The sequence below is a fragment of the Echeneis naucrates genome, chromosome 10, assembly GCF_900963305.1.
Source record: "Echeneis naucrates chromosome 10, fEcheNa1.1, whole genome shotgun sequence".
In the NCBI taxonomy this organism is placed as follows: domain Eukaryota; kingdom Metazoa; phylum Chordata; class Actinopteri; order Carangiformes; family Echeneidae; genus Echeneis; species Echeneis naucrates.
The window spans coordinates 25,132,558-25,140,100 of NC_042520.1; the positions used below are offsets into that span (position 1 = coordinate 25,132,558).

At 40.5% G+C, this 7,543-nt stretch overlaps 1 long non-coding RNA gene across 1 annotated transcript; it reads right to left on the reverse strand.

Annotated features, from left to right (window-relative positions):
• Positions 1-559: 559 nt before the first annotated feature.
• On the reverse strand, positions 560-7,226 carry LOC115049909 (uncharacterized). The gene is made up of 3 exons (XR_003841158.1): positions 6,988-7,226; positions 5,676-5,744; positions 560-2,447 (listed from the first exon to the last, which is right to left on the reverse strand). It is a non-coding gene; the product is annotated as an uncharacterized LOC115049909 (long non-coding RNA).
• Between the last annotated feature and the right edge of the window lie 317 nt (positions 7,227-7,543).

Here is a 7,543-nt window from a genome sequence, read left to right on the forward strand (position 1 = left end):
TTTTACCACAATTATCATTATGATTAGTATTCCTGCCAGAATATGCTTTTACACCAAAACCTGTGGCCTTGTTGAATTGTAGCACATTGTTTAGCACAAGTCCATTATATTTTTGACTTGATCAGTTGTGATCAATTTGTGTGTAGTTGTGTCTTAGGATTCTTCACCACTGAGAAATATCCCCTTCCAAAAGTTATTTCCATAATTGTTAGAGAAAAAAAGAAAAAGTAGTAAACTCATCCAGTATTTCACTTAAAACAAAGATGTTTTCTAATTTCCCATGATCTAATTTTATGAGCTCATAAATTTATCTGGTGACCCCCTTGGTGGGAACCAGTAGACAGTGGTGCGTAAATGTATTTGATGTAGTTGAAGCAGCTCCATTTGGAAGAGCTACAATGTAAAATCCCTCAAATCAATGAGCTAATTGCCAGAACATTAATAATTTTCTTCCTCATCCATAATGACTCAATTTCTATATTTCCACACATTAATGATAACAGACTTAAATATTTATTTTCATCTTTATTTAACATGAAACAATGAGCAGGCTCTGCTGTAGAAACTGAAAATATTATTTATTTTTTATAATTTATTTTATTACACACACCACACATTAGCATGACTGTGTAGTAACTGTAATACTATATTGTAATACTGGCTTGGAATTGTTGAATAGCCCCACCCCCAAGAACAGTATTTCCAGGAATCCCCCTTTCTGACAGGCCAAGGGATTCCTGGGAAAACTGGACCCCAGGAGAGAGGAGGCGGAATATGGTCACTGAAGTCCTCCTCTTTTGATATGATTTATCGTTATTACCACCATTATCGTTGTCCTCATTGTCATCCTCATCATACCAACCCCAGCAGACTAATTTCTCACACAGTGATACAGCTGTGAGTTCCACAACTCCCAGTTACAGATGAAAGCTATTAAACAGTCACATCTTCACTCTGTCTTTCCCCAGACAGTGTTATGTACAACATGGAGATATACCATTTCTCATTTACAGTGAACAAACCGTTATTCATTGCCTTTTAAACATATACATAACATTTACAACATATAGAAGAGCTACAGAGTGGGTGCTGGTGGCATAGTGGATAGAGCGTCCTATAAACAGGAGGCCACGCGATCCTTGTTGGTGATGCAAGTTCAATTCCAGCCAGTGTCATTTGCAACATGTCATACCTTGCTCTTTCTCTCTCCACTTTTCAAGTTGTCCTATCAAATTAATTAAAAAATAAAAAGAAATATAGTGTGGTGTTCGGTCAACCTGCATTGTAACAAAATGGCCAATTTTAGAATGGACTTTTTTTTTTTTTTAATATTATGATATGATAGCGTTGGATGGAGAACTGAGCAGACTGCCCCCCGTCAGTCTAATCAGGATTTTTCCTCAGATCATCTCCTCAGATTCTCATTTTAGTTTATCAGTCTCCATGACTGAAGTGAACCGGTGAAGTGAAGTGATCCCTGGGGAGCTGCTGCTGGATCATGCTCAGGTTGGTATTACTGTCCTCCGTCCCGAGCTACAGTGCTTCATCTCAGACTACCAACTGACCAGAGATGCAGCACTGCACCAGGGGCCACAGGAAAGAGCACAGTCAATTAGGTCAAACAGCTGATGTGAGATGTCTCTCTCAGGGGGAACTGGTCTTGTCATTACAGTAAATTCTAAGAATATTTTATTATTTAAAAATGAAACTTTATTTAATTTCACTCAACTTGTGTTACCACCTTTTAAAATGGGTGGATGTGGGGGTGGGGCTGTGGAAATAATACAAATATTACATGATAAGTCTACTTCTCAACTTCATACCATTCTACCATAACAGACAGAGCACCAGGCAACAGACATACACAAACCAATTCATGGTATCAGAGCTAGCGCTGTTTTGCCTTTTCTAATGGGATGCTTCTGAAAGCCTGTGAAATGAGAACTACTGACACCTGTTCAGTATGGGCAGGCTCTGTGATTCTGATTGAGGTCAGAGGTGAAACAGGGTTTTTCAACTGCTGAGTTACTCTTTACTAATACTTACAAATACTAACTGAGGTTGCAGGCCACAGATTTACCTACTTTTAAAAGTCATAGTAAATCTGATGGACTGGTAAAAATAAAATGTGCCACGAACAAGGGCCAGTATCACATAATGCTGGTGGTGTGGAGGATGCCGCTGAAATATATAATTTGTCAGTTATATGTGTTTCTTTACAGTGGAACCTGCTAGTGTGTCACCCAGGAGGACTGAAAAAGCTGAACGTTGACACTTCAATTAAGTTAACTTAACTATCTCAGCAAATCTCATTAAATTAAATTATCTGGAGGATAACAGGTTCTCTAGTTTTATTGGTGCAATCCTAGATGTGCAGACATTGATGTTAAACTTCTTACCTGGTGCAGACTGCTGTGTTCCATGTGTCCCTCCTTAGCAGTTACCATCTTTAAAGAAAAAAAACAGCAATTCACAGCTTGTGTGTTGTGCACCTATTTGGAACAGCTGTGTAATTAACATTCTAACAAGATCAACATCTACTGAGAAGTAACACTCTAGCAGTTTATAACCTCTGTGTTCAACCCCATTGGTCTGTACACGCAAGGACAGATGCAGGGAGAGGAGACGGGTGCTTTCCAGGAATGCTAACTCCATTGGACTGGAAACTCCCCATCTGTCCATGTAAGGCCAGAGCCGGCCCTCTTCTATGGATCATGGAAAATGGGATCACTGCTTTGGATAAACATTCCCTCTCCTAGTCTGTGATCACTCTCACTGATACCACCCCCCCCACCCCCCACCCCACACACACACACACACACACACACACACACACACACACACATGCACACAAATGCTCTGACACCCCTCCACCTTCTTCTAGCTGGCTTCATACATTCCCTTTTCTAGACACAGTGAAGAGAAACTCTCCTAAAAGGCAGCAGGGGGAGAGGATGCCTTCATCTCACCCAGCTGTTCTCCCACTGCTCAACAAATCCATATTAAGAAGAATGATTCTGTCTTTCGCACTCTCTCCCATACACACAAGCACACACACACACTCTTGTAGACCAAACTGACGAAAAGATATGTTCTCCCCTACCATTTCTGTATGTGTGTGTGAATCCCTCAGATTTCCTCATTTCTTCGAGAACAATTTTTACCAAGTTGTGTATGTGTGTTCTTAACATACAAATAAATTTTTGAGTGTGAAATAGTTGAGAGAACTGATTTTGTCTTGTGTGTGTCTATGTCAAGAATCCTAATCTGCCTTTTTTCCTTTTCAGGTGGCATACTCATGGCACTGAATGTCTCCAGCTAGATATGGACTGTTGAAGTATTGCACAAAATATTTATTAGTGGTCTGCTGTTTTCAGGCTGTTGGTTTTCAGAGTGGATTTCTGCAGCCTGATCCCATACAGGGTTAGGGTCTGCTGGTCACAACAACCAAAGCTACTGATGTCAGAAGAGATATAAAATATCTAAATACTGATTGCAGAATTTAAGTAAAAGTCTTCAGATGATGAATGAGAACATAAGGTTTGCTGTGATCAAGCAGAAACAGGATTGATGTCCAATTGTGGCTTTGGTGGAGGAACAAGGACCTGAAGACCAAGATGCATTTTCAAAATAACAAATTAATATAATTTAAAATAAATAACAACAAATTTTAACTTTCAGGTTCATATAATCTGAGAATGTGTATGCTATCACTGAAACTACAAAAATCCCTGACAACTTTGTCAGTAGTACAGTTTTTTACAGCCTGACACAAACCAGCAGTGTTGTGTATCTCTATGTGTGGCCCAGCTATGTGTGTGGAGTGCATGGAGTTTGTGCTACATTACTGGGATTACTAGAAGAACATCAGACTAAGGCACGAGGATCACATCTTTGAAAATCTGAATTTGAAGAAAGAATTGCACTGCGGAAAACTGCCTGACAGATTTTAAGATAATTTCCTTTTTTAAAATGAATGAAATAAAGTTGAATTTTAAAGATATTATGGACTCAGTCAAGTCAGTTTTCATAGTATGTTTACCAGACCAAAGTGGTCACTTGCCCATGCATTTGTGTGTGTGTGTGTTGGTGGGGGTGTGGGGCTGTATGTGGGTGCGTGAGTGTGTGTGTTTGAGTGTATGTTTAGACAGGCTATGATAACAGGGAGAACCATCTCTCTCTAGTTGAGCCAAACATTACCTAATATGGTCTTTTTTTCCTTTCTCCTTGGCTCTGTAAATCACACAGGAAGCATTCTCTCAATTTTGCTCTGTCTGTCACACTACTAAATCTCTCATTCTCACACACACACGCGCGTGCGCTCATAAACACATAGCGAGTGGTGCATGTACTGTGTAAAATGTTATTAATTCTCAATCAAATAGATGAAGTCAGATTTAGTAATGCAGTCAATTAAAATGTTTGTGTTGTCAGAGTGAAGTCCAGATAACGAAACAGGGTGAAAAAGAAACAAAGTACAACGCATAAAAGTCACTGTAAAGTGTATCCTTTCAATTACCAAAAATGGTAATGAACTGAGCAGTGAGTCAAAAACTGGAGTTTAAAAAAGTGGTTACAGGAGCCATCTGGTGGAATTCAGGGTGCAGCATGGGACCTCTCAGAGGGAACATAGGAGTTAGGGGGCCAAGGGAACCTGTCACTGTCACTGCCCGAGGGTAAAGGTTCCCATACGGGTGTTCTGGGGCCCCTCAGGGCTTCAACAATTGAAAAAATTCTTAATTAATAAAAAAAAAAAAAAAAAAAAAAACTCACAAGGTGATGAAGACAAAATTAATGATGTTGATGAAATTCATATAATTGCCTCTGATAACAGTAACTGTGCAACATCCACCAACTGTACTGAGGGATCGCAGGCCACCAGAAAGACCGGGACACTGGTAACAGTGTCCTGGACCCGGGAGAAATGTGGCTGCTGTTGATTTTAAGATAGCTCAACAACTCCTATCCTTGTCATCAGAATGTAAAAGTTCAGTCCAGACGAAAACAGAAAAGGCCATTTGTCCCTCCATTCCTGCCTCCCTCTTATTCTCCCATGTGAAATTGACCCGGGCATTTATGGTCTCTTATTCCCTGGGGAAGCTGTTATGAGTATGTGTACGTAGGGGTTATGTGAAAATCCTTCTAACCCAGTGCTCTTTAGATTTTTGACTGCTGGGTAAATAAATATAGCATTTCCGCCTCTCCTCCCTCTGGACACTTTCTCATGTCCGTCTACAGTCATCAGAGGGCCAGCAGCTCCTGGCTGCTGGAATGTGGGAGGAAAAACTATTAGCTGAACTTTGGGAATGGGGACCTCCTTTTTACATGTTGATACATTACCATTAACCTTTAACTCACTAGTCGGCCTGTCAGTATGAGGAGTGAATGAGGAGAATTGAGGAGGAAATCAAGACTCCATCCAAATAGATAGCACAGTTACATAAACCGTCAGCTACCTGCATAGGCTAGGATGTAAAAATGATGAATACACTTTGAGAGACCGAACAGGACCATTGCTTAGACCAGTATCTGTCCAGTCCTGTTGAAATAAAGGCATGTATTTTAAATTTAAAACCATCCAAGTGAGGACATGTCTAGCATGTCTTTTATAAAAACCCACTCTAATCCTGGTCCTAACCACTTTAGAGGTTAGTTTGAAGTGTATTTGCTCTTACCCGATCCTCGCCTTCTGCACTTCCTGGTTCCCCTCTTTCAGAATTTGTCTTGAACAGAAAGTTGGACCTCTGGAGGAACACACATGGGTTAGCGAGTCAGACAACATGGCCTACACAAAACCACTGCTGCTTTTACATGCACATACAGAGGTTCACATATGCTCACTATGTTGTAAATCTGGTTCCAGTCATTGACATTGGCCTTCAATTTAAGATTGTAGTCATATCCGCCATACTTCATCAGATTATGTTTTTACCATTTAAGGGTAACAGCAGACCCAACTATACCTCACCCACTCAGAGAACATAGATTCCGATTAGGGATTAGATTAGGTTTCTTTGTGATCAGTTTTTTTTGGAATTGAATGGTAAGAGTTACGCTAAAATGCTGCAATTCACACACATACACACACACACACACATATTTTTGTGCAACTGATATGTATCATCTAATGACCCCTACAACTTAGCCATTTAACCACTGTAACTGCGAATGACAGTGTGCTTGAGGTTCTGTGTGTATAACCCCTAACCCTAACCCTGCATATGGGTGAGGGAGATAATGAACATATATTACCAACAAGCAAATAAAAAGAAATCCCACTTCCAGTGTGGGTCGGTTCAAATTTAGTAACAAGTGACATGTTGGTGTAACATGGAGAAATTGTGATGCAGCATTAAAGTCCTGGTCTTCAGTGTCAGTACAGCAGCCACACTCCTTCAACCACTCAGGACAAACAGTCTCTGCAAACCTTTGATGCACACACAGTCTTCTGAACAACTTAGAGTTTCTGAAAGTGAACTACAGCATTTTAGATTTTTATATTCATTGTTTTTATGATCCTACACATTTGGTTGGTTTCACACGGGTCAGCCACCTCAAAGCCCAGTCAGCTAAATTCACTTCATGTTGCGCTATAAAAGACTGGTTTCAATAAAACTTGGCTGCAATCTTTCGCAGTGTACTGTGTCAGTATACAAGACATGAGGCAGAGATGTGATCTGAGGTCATGTTATCCGTAAATGTGGCAAAAGATTAGTCATATATCACTTCATTACAGTAAAGCATTTACTTCAAGCTGTATTGTGATTAGCTGGCCCTACCCACTGGCTGTAGCTGAGGTCACATTATCTAAACTTCTGGAAATCTCAGGCAGAGTTGACGTTGTAATTCTGTGCTAACTTTTCTTGTGAATATGAGAAATCTTTAAGATTAAAACTTAGAAAGAAATAAACCATTCTCTGAGAAATCATCATCAAAACATCTCATAAATTACTTGTAGTAATGACACATATGTCTCTTTGTTCGTACCTTAGTTGAATGCTGCAGGTCAGATGTCTCACTGCTGGACCTATGAGGTTTCCATCTGTTGTCATCACCACTGGCTGCTCACTTAATGTCAGTGGCATTGTCTCTGTTTCTGCACTCACCAAATTGCAGCTGCTGATGAACTGGGGACACCCAGCTTAAGCTCTCTCAATCTCTTTCTGACAGTTTTAAAATGGGAGATAAAGTTTGTATCAGTCTGAAATAATGTTGCTCATCAGTGTCGGGCACCTTCTGCTCTTTGTGTGTGACTGTCTTATGAAGCAGATGGACTGCAAAGAAATGCATTCCTCTGTTACCTTGTATGGTCACTGGGGGAGGGCCTTGCACCAGGGAATGCCCCCTTCAGACATGACTGATCAGCTGATGCCAGAGGACTCCAGAAACCACAAGTAGTGAAATGTGGACTCTGCCTGGAAGAAAAGGAGGGACAGAGAATAGAAGAGAAACCAGGGTAAAAGAAAGGGGGAAGAGGTAGGCAAGGAACAAGAGAAATTAGGGGGGAGGGTTACATAAAGAATAGAGGGAGGAAGGGAAGAAC